The sequence below is a fragment of the Narcine bancroftii genome, chromosome 6, assembly GCF_036971445.1.
Source record: "Narcine bancroftii isolate sNarBan1 chromosome 6, sNarBan1.hap1, whole genome shotgun sequence".
Lineage (NCBI taxonomy): Eukaryota > Metazoa > Chordata > Chondrichthyes > Torpediniformes > Narcinidae > Narcine > Narcine bancroftii.
Genome location: NC_091474.1, coordinates 31,964,258 through 31,982,868, shown reverse-complemented (window position 1 = coordinate 31,982,868; position 18,611 = coordinate 31,964,258). Strand labels below are relative to the sequence as shown.

The 18,611-nt window shown below is 39.1% G+C and overlaps 1 protein-coding gene across 1 annotated transcript in view; it reads left to right on the top strand.

Moving 5' to 3' along the window:
- LOC138735929 (teashirt homolog 2) overlaps window positions 1–18,611 on the top strand; it is a 491,059-nt gene that overhangs the window by 43,612 nt on the left and 428,836 nt on the right. The window lies entirely within an intron of this gene.

The following is an 18,611-nucleotide window of genomic DNA, read 5'->3' as shown; positions in this document are numbered from 1 at the left end:
TGTGGGTCCGATCTCCAGTTTATCAGGTTTCAAGAGTTGTTTCATCGTTGGAAAAAAATGTAAATAAAATTATGCACTATCGATAACTCAAAAGACTAGAGTTACGAAACTGTAGCCTTTTATTTACAATAAACTTGAAGGTCACCTTGTGCTGTGTGTGATCCAGTGTCTCTTGGGAGGGGTTATGGTGTTAGAGCCTTTATACAGGGTTAAGAGGGAGGAGCCATGGGTACAGTCACAGAAAGGGGCGGAACCAGATTAATGAGTGTACTGCAGTTCACCACAATAATAATACAATCTTTTACTTTCAGCTAGGAGCTTTCTTTAGAGCGAATTAGAAATGAGGATGATTCCACCAGAGTGCAGTGAAATGGAGATTCAGATTCAAAAGGGGACCACAAAGAAATTTACATCAGCAATGTTTACTTCAGACAGGCACTCCTAAGTGGGAATTGTATAAATCAAAACTCGTGATCTCTTGCTAAATATTTTTCAAGATTCACAAGTGTTGTAATTGAGATGAAGGGTTGAGCTAAAGGGTATTGTTTCAGTGAGTTTGTGTTAATTTGGTTGATGTTCTCAGATTAGGAAAGTGTGAACTGAAAATTTGATTAGTTTGTTTTAAAGTCTTATGGAATGGATAATCAAATCTGGGAGCAACTCATTCTGAATGTAGAAGAATGTATCTGGGATGGGCATGGGGCTGTATTTTCTTTGGTGAAAGAACTGTGTTATTTTGTTTTTGAATAGCATCCTGCAGATTTTTCATGGGTTTGTCAGCAGAGACTTCTCCTAATTCAGCATCTTTTTCAATCTGGATACATTTCTTTGGCTTGGCTTCGCGGACGAAGATTTATGGAGGGGTAATGTCCACGTTTACAGAACAAACATCAGTACTGTTTCTCCACCAATCTTATTAAAGATATGGAGGGTCCAAGGGAAGAAGTAGATTGACAAAAATATAAATCAGATTGAAATAACGCAGAGAAAACCATCAGATTCCTCACATTTTCTCTTTTTTTTGTACTAGTCATTTATTTTTAGATCTTGCATTTACAAAATAGTAATTCATAGTAATTTTTGCACCTTGTTCTTGCCAATATTGCTGCCACAAGAAAATAAGTTTTATTACACATTCATGACAATAAACCTGATTCTGGTGCTGAAAATGGGAAGTATAAATAGGTTTAAAGAAGTGAAATAACAAGAGCAATCAATGAAATTGCCGGTAAACAATGTTTTTTTTAAATTAATGCATTTGCTTTCTTCACACGCCTTGCGTAGTTAATTATTGTTGGCCTTCAGAAGTTGTGCAATTAAGATGATTTTCAGTACCATTAAAAGTTTACCTGTGCCTGAATGTACCCACCTTCTTTGTTCAATACATTTTAGCATATGATTCATCCAAAGTATAAGTAATGCTTTTGAAATCATTGCATTGCTTTGAGAAGGACTGCACGTGCATGCCCTGCGAATGGCCAGGATACCTCCTACAGCACTTAGTGAACTTCCATATGCAACTTGCTTGCAATTTGCAAGTTGCAGGGATAGCTGATAGCCTGCCAGTGATTCGTGATGACTCCAGGTCATCATCTGAAGAATTTGAACTACTGGTGACCAGTAGGGGGATAAAACACGATGTAATATTTCACTCCAAAAGGTCATGGATGCAAAGCCAAATGTGTTTGAAGAGCAGTTATGTACTTGTTTAGGAAGGATTGCTAAATTTCTCTGTTGTTTTTTGCTTCAGGATCTTTTTTGAGTTCTGCTCTGCTCCCTGATATCCAGTCAAATATCACATAGTTGGCCAAATAATGAACCAACACTTTACAGCTTAATGGTTAATGTGATTTCCCCTCAGTTGACCTCCCTTCACCGGACAATGTCAGAATAACATGTGTTTTAATGGTCAAGATATGCTGTTAATACTTTTAAATAAATAAGTGAATGATAACTGTAGTACAGCTATCTCCTAAAGTACTGTGTGGGAAATAACTAATAGTTATAACTATGTGTTCAGATGGAGCATTTCTCTTTTTTATGTCATTTTTCTTAACGGCTCGAATGGGCTCTCTGATTAGAACCAGCTGGGCTGAAAATTAATTTCCAGAAAACAGCTGGGTACAAACAAATTTAGCTAACTCTTAAATTTAAAAAGAAGCTGTCAATCAAACCTAATCAAACCATTTTCACCAGAAGTTTGTATTTAAATTGAAATGTTACAACTATTGTATCAGATGAAATGATGGCTGTGTTTTCTGTTAATAAGCCTGGTTTATACATTCTATGTACTATAACTAGACCTTTAAAACATCAATAATGTGACAAAAGGGTTCACTTACCACCCTGTTAAAAACTCACCTGAATGCTCCACTTAACCTTTTTGCATTCTTCAGTGCAGGACTATTGGGCAATCACAGCAAATCAGGTGATTGCAATTCTGTTACAGAGCTGAGGACTCCAGCAGAGTACCCTGTGTAGAAGCAATCTACTGCTCTCATCCATCCCACACCATTGTTACTGGTTCAGAACTGAGATACTGTATTAGGAATAAAACTAACTTCTTGCATTCTGTACTTCTGCTGCTTTTTATTTCCAGTGAACTCAGCAGAAATTTGACAGTGTCACATTTTCAAAGGTCTTCTTTCACATGAGCTCTGAGGTCATTTCGATAGTTTCTGAATGGATCAGAATGGTCCAGTAATGATGCAGATGGATTAAGTACAATTTAAATTGCTCTTGATGCTGAACATCTGCATTTGTTTTCCTATGTAACTCCCTCATACTTTGTGCCCTACTTGTGCATTTTGACATGCTCCAACTGACAAACTGGTGTTCATGTTGTGGGCCGACTCTACATTGCCTGTTTTATGCAGGAAGGACAATGGCGACGTGAGCAGCATCTTTTCAACTTGTTTCTTGCATCTGCGAATCAAATGAGCCACTGGTAATTATGTCCATGGAGGAAATTTTTTGAAGTTTGAGTTTATTGTCATCTGTCTGGACGTATTCAACCCAACAAAACAGTATTTCTGTGGACCATGGTGCACACACTTATTCACATAATATACTTCTCGCACAGCACATAATAATCACATAGATAAAAAATATAAAATGAATATGAGTAAATATTCTGGAATAATTTACTCAGTTTCCTTTATAATGGACCAAAGATGACACGATACCATTTATCAATCTCACAGTCGAGTTAATTCAAGTTTATTGTCATCTGATTGCACGAGTACAATCTGACGAAACAGCATTCTCCGATCCTCGGTGCAAAACATGCAGACACACAATCAGACATAATACACGTACAGACAAGCTAAACCTGCAGGACAAGTATTCATATATACAAATAAATATTGTTTTGTGAATATGAGAGTCTCGGATCATTCATGTGACCAGTTGGTCACTCAGCATTCTCACTGCCTGTGGGAAGAAGTTGTTCTTCAGCCTGGTGGTGCTTGCGCGAGTTCTCCTGTATCTCTTTCCTGACGGGAGTAGCTGAAAGATGCTGTGTTTGGGGTAGTAGTGGTCCTCAATGATTTTGCACGCCCTCTTCAGACATTGATCCCATAGATCACATAGATGGGGGTGAGGAAGTTTCCAGTGATCCTCTCTGCTGCTCTTATGTATTGCACCGTTGGTTTGTTTGCATTCATTACGTACAGTTCTTTATTTGTTTACATGTGTACGCTGTGTACAATTTTTTTGCACTACCAATAAGTAGTAATTCTGCGTTGCCCGCAGGAAAAAAGAATCTGAGATTTGTATGTACTCTGACAATAATTCTGAAATCTAGAAATCTGTATGGTCGCCAATGGTTTGGACTGAAGTCTGTATGGCTGCAGAAGCCACAGGAGCATGGACACTCAGTGACTCTTGGGCACTCTCTTTTGCTTCTCTTTCTCTGACCGTAAGGAACGCTGGGCAATTTCTGCTGATGGTGAATCTTTGTCAGCCTGTGGATTAACCTCCAATCCATTTTTCTGCAGCAACCATGCCACACTGCCATGCAGCCGGCCAGGATGCACCCAATAGACTTCCTGACATAATGGTGGCCAATTGCCTTGCCCACTTCAGTCTTCTCAGGAAGTGCTGTTGTACCTTCTGACAAGTGAGGAGAGGAGATGTTGTGTGTCCAGGATAGGTAGCTAGTTAAGTGAACTTGGTGCACTACAGATTTGTTGATGTGTCGTGGAGCGTGGTCATTCCTGTTCCTCCTGAAGTCTATAATCATCTCCTTCGTCTTGTCCATGCTGAGACTCAGTTTGTTACTCTCACACCATATCACGAGATCTTCTATTTCTCCTCTGTAGTGAGGCGCATCATTGATGCTGATGAGACCAACTACTATTGTGTCATCTGCAAACTTGATGACACTGGAGGTGGATTTGATGATGCAGTCGTGGGTCAGTAACCTGAACAGGAGCAGGCTGAGCAGGCAGCCTTGAGGTGCGTCGGTGCTCAGTGTTACGCTGCATGTCATTCTGCTACTGATCCAGACAGTCTCTGTTCTTTCCATTTTGAATCCAGTTAGAGAGAGGGTTGTTGAGTCCCAACGAGGACAGGTTCTCCACCAGCCTTTGGGGAATGATGGTATTAAATGCCGAACTGAAGTCAATGAGGCGTCATTCTCCAGCTAGGTCAGGATAGAGTGAAGGGTCAAGGCTATAGCATCGTCTGTGGAACAGTTTCTTCTATCAGCGAATTTAAATGGGTCCAGCATCTCTGGGAAGTGTGCTTTGTTGCATTCCATCACCAGTTGCTTGAAGCACTTCATAATCATGGAGGTCAGTGCCACAGGGTGGTATTCATTGAGGCCTGTTATTGTTGCCCTCTTGGGCACTGGGATGTTGGTGGAGGCATTTTATGGGATGTGAAGGCCATAATTTCTCTCCTCAGGCTGAAGTGTATCTTGTATATTTTAAATGTTAGACCTCTCATTATTTGGTTTCTTAAATCTGTCAGCTCCCTTGGCTGCACAATTCCATCATTCTGTGGAAGCTTGTCCAGTGGTTTCAAGTGCCTTAATGGCTGAGTTGCTGGTGTGCTGTGAACGACCTTATAGTCCTGGTATGTGGCATGGCATTCGTACCCACACCAAAAATGTACTGGGTTTAAAGGTTAATTAGTGTATTTGGGTAGCACGTGCTCATGGACATGACGTGCCTGTTGCTGTGCAGTATGTCAACATTTTTTAATTTAAAAATTAAAACTTCAAGTGGCCTTGGATTTAGTACCTTCACTTTTGACCAATTGCTCAATTTCAGCCTTGCTCCCGTCCTTGTCAAGTCAACTTCCCTGACCTTGTCTCTGAGTTTAGTGTTAATGGACTGTGTATTGTACGTGCATATAATAACTGTAATTCAGAATGAACAGCTTGATAATTGTTGGGTATCTGCCAAAACCAAGCAATAGATATTTTACCTCAGTAACTGAAATTCTGCTTAGTCCTCGTGCACATCTTTGCTTTCAGCTTGACGTCAAACTTGTCATCTAGCTTGTTTGCTTGAGGATGGTATGGTGAATTTGAAGATGTTTTGTTTTACACAGTTGCCATCAATAAATGATTAGCTGAAATGGGAATTAGCATTTTAGTTGGACAAAACTTTTCAGGGAAGTCAAATCCAGTGACTGTTTCTAATAGTTGATGTCTATGGAATGTGTGTCCAGAGAGTAAGTTTCTGTACTTGGATGCAAACATTCAGACATGGTTTAACTATAGTTAATATGTACAATTTCCTAATGAGATATAATTGGTATAAGAGTTCATACATACATGAACATTTAGACAAAATATTTCAAGGTGGTCACTTGAACATTTTAAGATTCGCCCATTTGATGATAACGTTACTTAAAAAAAAATAGTCGGGTATAATCCCTGAAACCATGATGCACCACGTACGGCTGATGGCCAGAAACAGGTTGACATTTGGGCTAGAGGCTTGGAATGCCACTTGACAGAATCCAGTCTGTTTCTGTGATTAGAATTATCGTCAGATAGCATAGAAATGGTCCCTTTGGCCCTCTTGAGTCTGTGCCAACCATCAAGCTCCCAATTGATGATGCTCATGTTCCCTGATCTTCCGTTCACCTATGCACTTACAACATAAAAACCGATCACTCTGTTTAACTGGGTGCAGGAGGGAAACCGTGCAGGCGCAGGAGATCACGCACAGAAGGTCTGTATAGCGACTTCGATCCAATAAATAGTCACCTGAAGGCTAAGTGAGACACTTGTTAGTGACATGTTTTCCATTAGTTTCAATACAAGTCCAGAAGATGTATTTTAATCCTTTATTTTAACATACACACTTGAAATTATCTTCTTTAACGTTGAAATGAAATATCCATAAATAACATCCAGTGACATGTACAATCATGTCGACTAAACTTATGACTGTTTCACTCACTCTTTATGTCAGTGCCATGTTTTTAATATTCTATCTAAATTCCTGATTCACACTCTGCTCCACTGCATGTGCTCCAACTGGCACTACAACATCCGAATGCACTGTGCACGCTCTTGGAACCGCACATGCACGCAACAACAAAGCTGGCCACTGAAAGTAAAACCAACTTGAGTCACTTCCGACACTCGCGAGAACCAAATGCAACACTGACCTAATGAGGTTAGTCAAAGAATTACACATTTTGACCATTACGGTGTGGATTAAACAGTGGTAGCTGAAGCTGTGAGTTTGTAGTCTTTCTCCACTGCTATATTATCCTCTCCCCTATTCTAGCATGGGCAGGCCTTTCAGCCCATCCAGTCCATTCTACTAACAAGCACCCATTTACTCAAATCTGGCTTTATTTCTCACATCCCATCAATTGCCCCCAGATTCTATCACACACTTGGACACAAGGGACAATTTACAGTGGCTAACAACCTACAAATCCATGTCTTTGAGACATGGGAGGAAACTGGGGCACTTGGTGGGATTCATTGGGAGAATTCCACTGGGACAGCACCAAAGGGCAGGATCAAGATAGTAGTGCTGCTTTTAATGGCAGGAAGAACAGGGGTGCAGAGATGAGGTCTTTTGGTGCTCCTCTGCAGGATCCCATTACCTGGTCATTCCTGCCTGATGGCCCTGTACTTTTAAATTTGCCTGTATAATGGAGCTGGCAGTGTTTTATCCTTCAAAGATATTTTGACCCATGCCTAATATGATGGAGCCCATGTTTGGTACCCTGGAACATGAAGTTTGTGGGCTCTGGGAAGCAGCAGGCTGGAGCAGAATACCAGCACAAGAGAACACTCACACCTCCATCTCACTGAGAAGGACACCACAACAATGGGCAAGTGAGGGCAAATGCCTTTCACCAGATTGGCTCTGTGGGATGCTGGAGACTGGCTCATGGGAACCAGATGTCGAGATCAAGATTCTCGGGGCACCCATGGTGACTAGAGCTTCTGAAGGGTCTCGGGCACTGACAGCTTCTTAATCGCTTAGGGGGTTTGGAATCAGGGCTAAGGTTGGTGTCATAGATGCCTCGAGCTCAGTTCTCTCCTGGACAGATCAGGAGGCTGAGAGGGTATGGAAATGCAGGAGGAGGCAGCATTGGAAGAGATGGCAGGATCCAGGAACACAATGTCTCAGAATGGATGTTCTTTTGTTTCTATTTCTTGACTCGATAGTGGCACTAGGCTAGTGGCATCTCTGTGTGTGCCTTCATAGGGCCACAAAGGAAAAAAGATTTTGTGCACCTGACAATAAATGGAAGTTGTTGAAGCTATGATCCAACAGCACTCTCAGTTGCTTCACTGTACCTCCCTGTGTAGTCGAACAATTCCCAAAACAGATGAAACAGATGCTGCAGTACAATGGTCCCTGGAGATTGCCGGGAAGGAACAGTGTCTAACTTGCTGGAGGAGTGGGAAATATTCTCCCTCTGAGGGGAAGATGCAAACAACCAGGTTATAAAAGACACAGAGTTTTCATGTACATTTTCGGAGTGATTTGGAGCATTTGCCTTCATGGAATCCCACTAAATGCAGTGATCATCTCTGCTACACAAATGCTCCGCGGTGTTAATGCTGTTAGACGGAACTCGCTTATCACTTATAAACTTCATGAGATTAATGATGAATTTTGTTCATTTTATAAAAAGCTATATACATCTGATGGAAAACAAGAAAATGGATCGATTGATTTTTTTTATCACAGTTGAATTTACCGACATTAGAGGATGCAGATATACAGGAGTTGGAAGTACCATTTACTGACTCGGAAATTAAAATGGCTATGACGGAAATGCCGAACGGTAAATTGCCTGGTGACGATGGATTTTCGGTCGAATTTTATAAAATTTTTTATGATGATTTTTCTACAGTGTTTGGAAATGTATTATGTCAAGTTGGAGAACACTATGAACTACCTGAGTCTTGTTCTAGTGCTTTAATTACAGTAATCCCAAAAAAAGATAGAGATCCTTTGAAAGTATCCTCATATAGACCAATTTTGTTGTTAAACGTAGATTATAAAATAATAGCTAAAATTTTAGCGAATTGATTGGCTAAATTTTTACCAAAGTTGATTCATATGGATCAGACAGATTTCATAAAGAATAGATATGCCTCAGATAATATTTTGCATGTGATGAGTTTAATTAATGAATTTCGACAATCTTCAGACCATCCGATGGTGATATCTTTAGATGCCAAAAAAGCATTTGATAGAGTGGAATTTTTTTGTTTAAAGTTCTGGAGAAATTCAAGTTTGGCCCTTTTTTCATTGGTTGGATTAAGGTTTTATATAGTAAACCAATAGCTAGAATATTGACGAATGGTTTGGTTTCAGAACCGTTTAAATTGACTTAATCCACTTGTCAAGGTTGTCCTTTATCACCAGCTTTGTTTGAGTTAGTGATCGAACCTTTGGCACAGCTGATACGACAAAATACAAAGATACAAGGTATGAAAGTTTTAGATGAGGAATATAAAATTAATTTATTTGCCAATGATGTATTGGCGTATCTAACAAATCCAGCTCAATCACTTTTGCACTTGAAGGAGTGTCTGATACAATATGGATGTCTTTCTGGATATAAAGTTAATTAGGAAAAAAGTGAAATATTACCAGTAAGTGAAGGAGATTATTCAGCTTATAAGAATATTCTTAATTTGAAGTGAACGGATCAAATTAAGTATTTGGGTCTAATTTTGAATGTTAATTATCAATCTTTATATAAATTAAATTATGTTCTGTTAATAAAAAAATTAAAACTGATTTGATTAAATGGAAAGATTTACCTATTAATTTATTGGGTAGGATAAATACAATTAAGATGAATATTTTTCCACGTATGCAATATTTGTTTCAATCTATTCTGTATTTACTTGATAACATTTTTTTTTTGAGATTTGAATAAAATGGTTAGGGAGTTTTTGTGGAGAGGTAAATTTTCAAGAGTAGCATTGAATAAATTAACTTGGAAATATGAATTAGGGGGACTACGTTTAGCACATTTTCAAAATTATTATGAAGCAGCCCAACTTAAATTTATTAGTTCATTGATGGATTTGGAATGGCCCCCTAGTTGGGCCAAAATTGAGATGGCAAATATTTCTGAATTTGAAATACATCAATTTTTGTTTAGATGAAATGTAAATTTGTTACAGCAACATAATGTGCCTATATTAAAACATTTAATGAAGTTATGGACAAAGAAAAAGAAAATGATAGGTTCTAGGAGTGAATTATCGGCTTTGATTTAATTGTATAATAATCAACATTTCTTTCTCAATACATAATTGAAGTTTATTACATTGGAGATTTAAAGGTGTGAAAAATATGGGAGATTGTTTTAAAGAAGGTAAATTTTTATCTTTTGATTAGATGAGGGACAGTTATGGTATTGATAAAAACTCTTTGTTTCTTTATTATCAGATTCGATCTTTGGTAAAACATGTGTTTGGTAGAGATATGATTTTACCTGAAATGACTAAATTTGAGACTTTTCTTATGAAGGTACCAGAGAAGGGTTATATTTCATTTATGCATCAAATATTACAGGATGGTATGGATAAAAAGGGTTGGGATAAATCTAAAGGTAAATGGGAAGCGGAAATTGGTTTTATTTTTTCCGAGGATGATTGGTCAGATATTTGTTATGATAGTGTAACTAGACTGATAAATGCACGTTATGCAATGATTAATTATAATTTTTTACATCAATTATACTTAACACCTGAAAAACTGAAAAAGTATGGTTTTCATGAATCAGATTTATGTTTTAGATGTGGTAACTCTGTTGGAACTTTTTTCTATGCGGTTTGGTCATGTATATATATACAATCTTCTTGGAAGAAAATTCAATTGTTTCTAGAATACCTGTATAAGATTAAAATACCTTTAGATCCAACAGTATTTTTATTGGGTAGTTTGAAACCTCTGAAAGGTTTGGGATTAGATAAATTTCAACTTGCTTTTGTATATTTAGCTTTATCTGTAGTGAAAAAATGTATTGCTAGTACGTGGAAAGATACGAATATTATTGATATTAATAGATGGCATAATGAGATAAAATATTGTTTAATAATGGAAAAAATTACATATGTTTTGCATGATAACTATAGTTTCTTTATTAATAAGTGGTTGTTATATTCAGAATATTTACATTTTGATTTACATTGATTAGATCTTAATATGTATGTTTAATCTTTTCTTAATATTTTTTTTCTTTTCTTTATGGCTCTCCTTAGGAGAGTTGGCTGAAGGCGGGAGGGGTTTCTTTCTTTTCTTTTTTTATATATATAAAATATAATGTTCATGTTTATGGTTCATTGTTGTATGTTATTTACTATCTGTATTTTCAACGAATAAAAAAAGTTTTAAAAAAACAAATGCTCCGCGGTGTCCTCCAAGTTGTTGGCTTGAGATTGGACAGTTCAAATAAAAAGAAAACTTTCTCTTCACTAATCAGAGGGATGTTCAAATGCTTGTACACAAAGCATGGTAGAAATGGAGTGAAACACAAAAATCTGCAGATCCTGAGATTGTAGTAAAAACGCCCAGAAATACTGGAGGAACTCGCAGCTGCCATAGGAGGTAAAGATGTATAACCAATGTTTTGGCCTGAGCCCTTCTTCAAGGTTTAAGCCAAAGGCAGACAAGCATTTTAATTAAGATGCTTGAACGGTTAGTGCAACCCTGTTACAGCACCAGTGATTGGGATCAGGGTTCAACTCCCATGTTGTATGTAAGGATGTAATACATCAGAGCGTAGCAGCAGTGAGCATACAGTGCCCGTGGTGGTGGGAACAAACAGCCACGAGGAGGCACCAGGCCAGCAGTGTGATGGCTTTGAGGAGGGAGTGGGTGAGGAATGTGGAGGAGCGAGGGGGCAGTGGACAGAGAAGTTTGAATGTTGAATGAAGAGCGAGGGGATACTGTGTGAACAAGTCAGGGTGCAAGGTTGGAAAAATGAGGGATATGCGGAGGAGTAAGGGAGCGGCCGGATGAGTGGGTCACTGACTGGAATAGGAGGAAGGCATTGAGTCAGTAACAAGAAACATGGCATTTGTGTTTTTAGACGAGATTGTAGTCTCAGCATCTGGTTATGAATGGTTAAAATGAAATTCTTGTAAGTAGTGCTTGGAAGTGGTCCTTGGGCTATGAATTCAGCTCTCCTCAAAACCATCCTTCACTACTGCTTAGGCTAGTGAAAACTCCTTCAGACTGAAGTTGTTCTCTGTTTATTTCAGCCCTTCATATCCTCAAGAGGATTGGCAGATCTTTCAGTCTGCCTGCAGTAACACTCTCTTACCAGATACTGTCACCAAGCTGCTTTTGATTTTAATATCAGAAAAAATATCTTTTCTCACCTTTATTATATTTCGCACCTGATTCTCGAGGTGACCTAAACTCTCTCCACTTCTATTGTGCTGTCAGTTGTGGAGACTGCCAGTTCAGAACATTCAATAAAAACCTGTTCTTGAAATGGGAGTTAATAGACAATTAACTCTTCAAAGTGGTTCATAGAGCACATTTGTCTCAGGCTAAATTGTCTCGCTTTTATTTTATTCATATGTTCTGGACTTGTCCTAGTCTAGAAAAAATACCAGAGAGAGGTTTTCCATACTTCATCAAAAATTTCAATAGAGATTTAACACCAAATCCTTTGGCGGCCCTCTTCGGTACAACAGGTGGGAATGATTCTTCTTTATCTCTGGTTCAGAGTCATGTTATTTCTTTTCCCTCTCTTTTGGTGAGGCGTGTGATTTTACTTAAATGGAAGGATGCTGCCCACTTACTCATGATCAGTGGTTGCGTGACTGTAGTGTGATCAATAACCACAAGCAAACATGAAGCGAGTGATTAAAGACTTTAATATCCAGAAATATTAGACGTGTCTCTACATGCTGCTGGCCCAGATTCAAGGCTGGGTTGGAAGGAGGAGATTAGGGCTATCAGCCTTTATTGGGAAAATCTATGGGGAGGAGTTACAGGGATGGAGGTGGGCCAGCCTGTACAGTTTGGTGAGGTCACACCTGCACTACTGTGTTCCACCGCAGTGACATCATGTTAGAACATGGAAAAGATTTGTTATTCAATTAATAATTCAGATATAAGATTCCAGAAGTCATGGGGATCATTTATGACTCACTATCTTACTTTATAATTTTACTCCAATATAATTAAATCTTTTGTATGTTCCTTTGTTTTTAACCTTTGTCTTTCTTTTAATACGTCATATATAGCATGTGACAACGTGGTTAAGTAAAGGGTTTGGGTTTTTTTCCTTTACTATTTTATTTCCTTATTTTTTATATTATTAGAGGTTTTTTTCTAAAAAAGATATATGCTATTTAGAATATGAATTTTAGATATGATTTACAATTTGTGTATGTTAGTGATATAACGAATATCTTATTTAGTTTGTGTAACTGTCCATATCATCTTATTGAACTGTACCCTTTTTTTGTTTGTATAAGTTCTTGATTAAAATCAATAAAAATATTTTTAAAAGAAAAGAAATGTGAGTTAAATTGCAGGGAGTTCTTGGCTATTTCCCACATTTATGCAGCTTGGAATCCCTGTAACAGCAACAGTTTCCTTGAACTAAGATCTATGTCTCAAATGCTGTATGAGCTGAACTTGCGGCTGCAGACTTGGCATGGGGCCATTGTTTCTTCTTCAAGCATATTAGCCACAATGACCCATCATTCAGATCATTTCTCAGAAGAACAGTGGGTGCCCATCCTTGCACCCTCCAACCATGATTGAACTTGTGCCTACACATCAGTGAATCACTTGCGAATTTGCAGAAGGTTTTCTCCACCTACCAAACTGTTTTACCCCACATACAGTTTTAGATGTGTACAGAACGACTTAACAATTCATTGGTCACTGAGACAAAGACAGGTAATTGTGTCTTATTGAATGCAGTTTCCTCCCTGTTTATTCTTCCCACTTGTCCTAGTTTACCTGCCTGTCAGATGGCCTTTTACACAATTGGTGCAATGGAGCTTTTTGTCAAGTTACTGCATTTTGTTCAACATTGATTTCCATTAAATTATTCCCTATGGGGCTGCCTTTATTTATTTATAATGACATACTTGTGCGGGTGTTAGTATTGCTGTCAAGGAAAGAATACAGCAAAGAATTGTCAAATGTTGTCTGCAGATAGCTTTTGAAAATAAAGGATTTTAAATGCTAATAGCCATTGATAGAAACCTGTGCTGAGAAAAGATTTGTACTCAGCTTGGTAATAACGGGAAGATATAATGACGTTTTGTTTTCGTGCAGAATGGAAAAATGTTGCTGTTTCTGGGCATGTGTTGAGAAGGAGGGAAAGGAGTAAGAAATGGACTTCGAAACGTGGGCAAGAAGAGAACTTGTTTTTTGAGACTTGCTTTGTATTTTATATATGAACAAGCCAGTCCACACTCTGACTCGATCTTGCAGTGCAGCCAGACCCGAGCCAAGTCGACACCTAATCCCACGAATAATCAGCCATCTAAAACTCTCATTTTGAAATGTGCCTTGAAACTTCCTCCAATGCTACTAATGCGAGTCTGACTTCATCCATGGCCCTGCATCAGTTTGTCTGCACTGGCAAATAAATTGATGCTCTTGCACAGGTAGCAAAACTGTCAACGTACTCTGGGTTTTCTGAAGCTAGGATTGCGCTGTACACCTGGTATTTGAATTATGTCCGGTCTTCCACCTTTTGCATATGTGCCACTTTGCAGAATGAACCTCTGAATGTGTGTGTAAATCAAGCAGCAGTCAAGCAGAAAAAGGATTGTTTCATGCTTATACCTGCACTCAAGGTGTCAGAATGGTAACATTTTACAGAACGTTCCTAATGCAGATGAAATTGCCCATTTACAGGGGCACAAGGTGCAGTTTGCTTATAAAGGTAGGTAGCCTATTCCCTGGCATCTTCCCTTTGATTAAATGACCACTGGGAGGCACAGGAGAATGACTTGGATGATCCATGTGCGTATGTACTTCCCCTCCCTCCTTGTAGAGTAGTGTCCTTTGCTTTCTGCTCTTGCACCTGACAGAACAGCTTTGTGTGAAGGTTAAGTAAGTGCCCATTAGCTTTGTGACTTATTAGGCATTTACTTAGGGGAAGAATTATAATTGTATCCCTTGCATTTGAGCTGGGTGACAGGTTGAAGATAATTGTAGATCTAAATGTCATCATCAGTTGGAGTCTGTTCAAAATGCATTGGACTCTCAAACTTTCTTTGAATTGCTAGAAGTAGAATAAAATATATCACTGGTAATGGTATGGTGCCACAGTCAAGATCAGTTGACATTGGCCTTTTATACAAATAAAAGAGTGCCATTAACCCAGCACTGGTGATGCTGCAGTCCATTTGTTCTCTGCATTTCTTTTACAATTTCATGTCAGAATCAGAATTAGGTTTATTGTCGTGAACATGTGTCATGAAATTTGTTCTTTTGCGGCCGCAGTATGGAGCAGAACAAAGTGCAAAATTACTATAAAATTACAATTGCGTAAATACAAGATTATTTTTTTAAATACCCTAAGTGCAAAAAAGAGAGTAAGGTAGTGCCCTTGGCTTTATTGTCCATTCAGAAATCTGATAGCAGAGAGAAAGAAGTTGTTTTTGTGTGTGTCTTCAGGCTCCTGTACCTCTTCCCTGATGAGGTACAAGACTGAGAAAAGGGCATGGCCTGGGTGGTGAGGGTCCTTGATGATAGAGGCTGCTTTCTTGAGGAACTGCCTCTTAAAAATGTCATTAATGGAGTGAAGACTAATGCCCATGATGGCATTGGCCAAGTTTACAACCCTTTGTAACTTGTTCCTGTCCTGTGCATTGGTACCTTCACTGCAGTTGGAATCTCTCCACAATACACCTATAGAAATTTGAAAGAGACTGTGGTGACATACTAAATCTCCTCAAACTCTTAATGAAATATAGCTGCTGGCATGATTACATTGGCATGATGGTCCCAGGTAGATCTTCAGAGATCTTGACACCCAGAAATCTGAAGCTTCTTGCTCTCTCCACTGCTAATCCCTTTATGAGGGCTGGTTTGTGTTCTCCTGGCTTCCCCTTCCTGAAGTTGACAACCATTTCCTTTGTTTGACTGACATTGAGTGCAAGATTGTTGTTGTGAAACCACTAACTCTCTGATCTATTTCACTCCTGTGTGCTTCCTTGTGCCATCTGTGATTCCGTCAACAATAATGGTGTCATCAGATGGCATTTGAATTGTGTCAAGCCACACAATTGTGTGTAAAGAGAGTACAGCAGTGGGCTAACCACACATTCTTGAGGTGCTCCTGAGTTGATTGTCATTGAGGAGGAGATGTTGTCTCCAATCCGCACTGACTATTGTCTTCAAAAGAAGAAGTCAAGGATTAGTTGCAGAGGGAGGTGCAGCAGGGTATATTCAGTGTTCCCTGAATGGTTAATTGACATTAAACAGTGATGACTGTCCCAAACCAAGGCAGAGTGTACACTGTGATGTTTGGCCTTAGTAATTTTGGACCGAGGACAGGTGCGATTAACATTTGGTGTGGAGGGATCTCTGTTGGAACAATTGTTTGTGAATCTGACTAAGGACAAGATCAGACTTGTCTTTTATATTCCCTGCAGAGACTGTCAGCAACTGTTGTCAAGGTTTACAGATGTATAACAGACATTTGAGTTTGGAGACCTATAATGGATAGAAAAACAAATTTTCCATCTATCATTGAGAATTTAGACTAAATTCACAATTGGCACTCCCAGTGAATAAAGCGCAATGCTGCAAATGTAAAGTTTTAAAATGATCCCAGTGGAATCCCGGTTCATTCCTCACTAGGGCCTCATTTCTGTGAGGGGCACTGGACAAAGTGACGACTCTGTCTTCCTTACGGTGGACAAAGTTAAAGAATTTCATGTATGTTACATTCTAAATGTAGAATTACATGGCAATAAAGGAACCTTTACCATTACCTTGAAATCACCCACTCCACATGCTCCCTGAAAAATTGAGTCCCTGAAAATGTGTAGTTGTGTTATGTAATTAAACTGGCCCACTGAGTTTAGCGTGCCAACATCATGATACCTTCCCACTTTGGTAGTTTGGAGTTGGCATTAGTTAAAACTGCCTGTGTAGCACTTCTTAAAGGGAGCCTCATGTTATGTCTGTTTCAGTTGCAGACATAAATCACGCCCCAAAAATATGCATACTCACAGAGTTTATGTTGGGGTGGGGGAGTGACTAACTCAGCTCAACTTGCTTCTCTTGATATGTGCGGATGACACAGCTTTGCATTATAGAAAATGGCAACGTGGACCACTTTCTAGAAATGCATCCCAATCGCACCCCCACCCAACTACCTCCCTTCTCCAATCAGACAAATGTCACTTGTACTTACTTGGCTGGAGGCAGTGAGGGCAGGTTTTTTTATGCTCAGGATGCTCTGCAGGTCAAATGACACTGTGGAGCAAAAAACAGTGAATGATGTTTGATCAGCATTGGAGAATGTAAGAGATGAAACTGGCTTACAGCAGGGATAGAGTGGCAGGTGAGGAGAAAATGCAAGGTTTGGCGATAGGGTTGATGTTAGGTAGAGACTTAATGATAAAATTATTGGCAGTGCAAAAGAGTTGAATTCAGGTACAAATAAAAAGGATTTAAAGTATGTGTCAAGAGAAGGTGTAAATGGGAATATTGGAATAATTATAATTATTCAAACAGAATTTCAATTCAACTCTTGTTTTCAATCAGAAATAACAACCTGCTTGTTTGGAAGATGAGATGGTATAACTTCAATTGATATTGAGCTTCACTGGAACTTATTTGGATGTGAAAGATAAAGGCATTGTTGGAAATGAGGTGGAGATTGTGACAGGAAACTGGAGTGATGACTTAAACTGGATTTGCATTCCATCTCTCGCAGTACCCACCCTCCTCTCTGCCCCGACAGCCTTCAGCAGAGATATTACCCTGAACTTTGTCCATTTAACTGTGTTAAATGGAAAGTCATACAAGGATATCACTTTTCACCTGATGGAATGTTTGGAAAAGGAAGTGTTAGAATGACAGGAATTGTGTCTCTTGTACTTGTATGGGAAGAGTGCTAAGGAGAGTGGATTAAGGGATGGAGATGGGTACATTGAATTAAGAGAAGCCAGGGGTGATGGGGAAAGGTAAGAAAGTGAATTTGAGGAGTATTAGATCAGACATGAATGGTGGAGTGACCTGAAGGGCTGAATGGCCCACATATTCATATTTCTTAAGATCTTGGAATGCTGGCAAAGTAAGGTGTGTTTTGTTAAGACATTGTGCTCGTGGCTAAAATTGCGGACTTTTCCATTAAATGAAGAAACAGTTGGATAGTTTTATCGTGGCTTTTTGAGGAAGGGAAGATACTCAAAATGTTGAACAGATATACCAGAAGATGCCAAGGTAAATAGAAAAAATATTACAAAAAGACAGAAAATGGGCACTGTGGCTTTGCAGTGCCATGCTAGTGGAGGACAAGGAAGTGAGGAAGGTTGCATTTTTCAAAAGTCCGGCGAGGCATTTGTCCAAACAAATGTTGAGAAGGCAGTGATAGTAGATAGCACTGGGGGACAATGCCTGGAACCTAACTCTGTCCCACCAGCTTCACCAAGTACTGCAGGTCAATGCCTGGATCTAACTCTGACTCACCAGTGACCTCAGGTGCTGCTCGTTTCAGTGCTCACCTATCACTCACCGACCACCAATCAATCCGGATCTGTAGCTGGGACAAACAATAAGTTGAACAGTTTTCCTTCAGCATCCACCTATCGTCTCGGTTGGAATTTTAATACATGAATCAACTCCAGAAAAGACTACAGACTGCCAAGGAAAATGACAAATGTAACTGTGATTTTTTTGCCTCACATTAAAGGGGGGAATTGTTTGAGTTGCACATTACATGTGTTTAAGAGAAGACACCAGGTGAATCATTGATCGCAAAAATGCACATTCTAATCTTAAATCAGTGTTACATACAATGGATGTTATCAATGTCCTACTCTAAATCTTTCTGGCAGAAATTCACTTCTGTCATGCGGATAGTCCCACCATTGTGCAAGTGGCCACGATGGATTTCATGGGCTCTATTCCTACTGAAGAATAAGGCATTACTGAGCC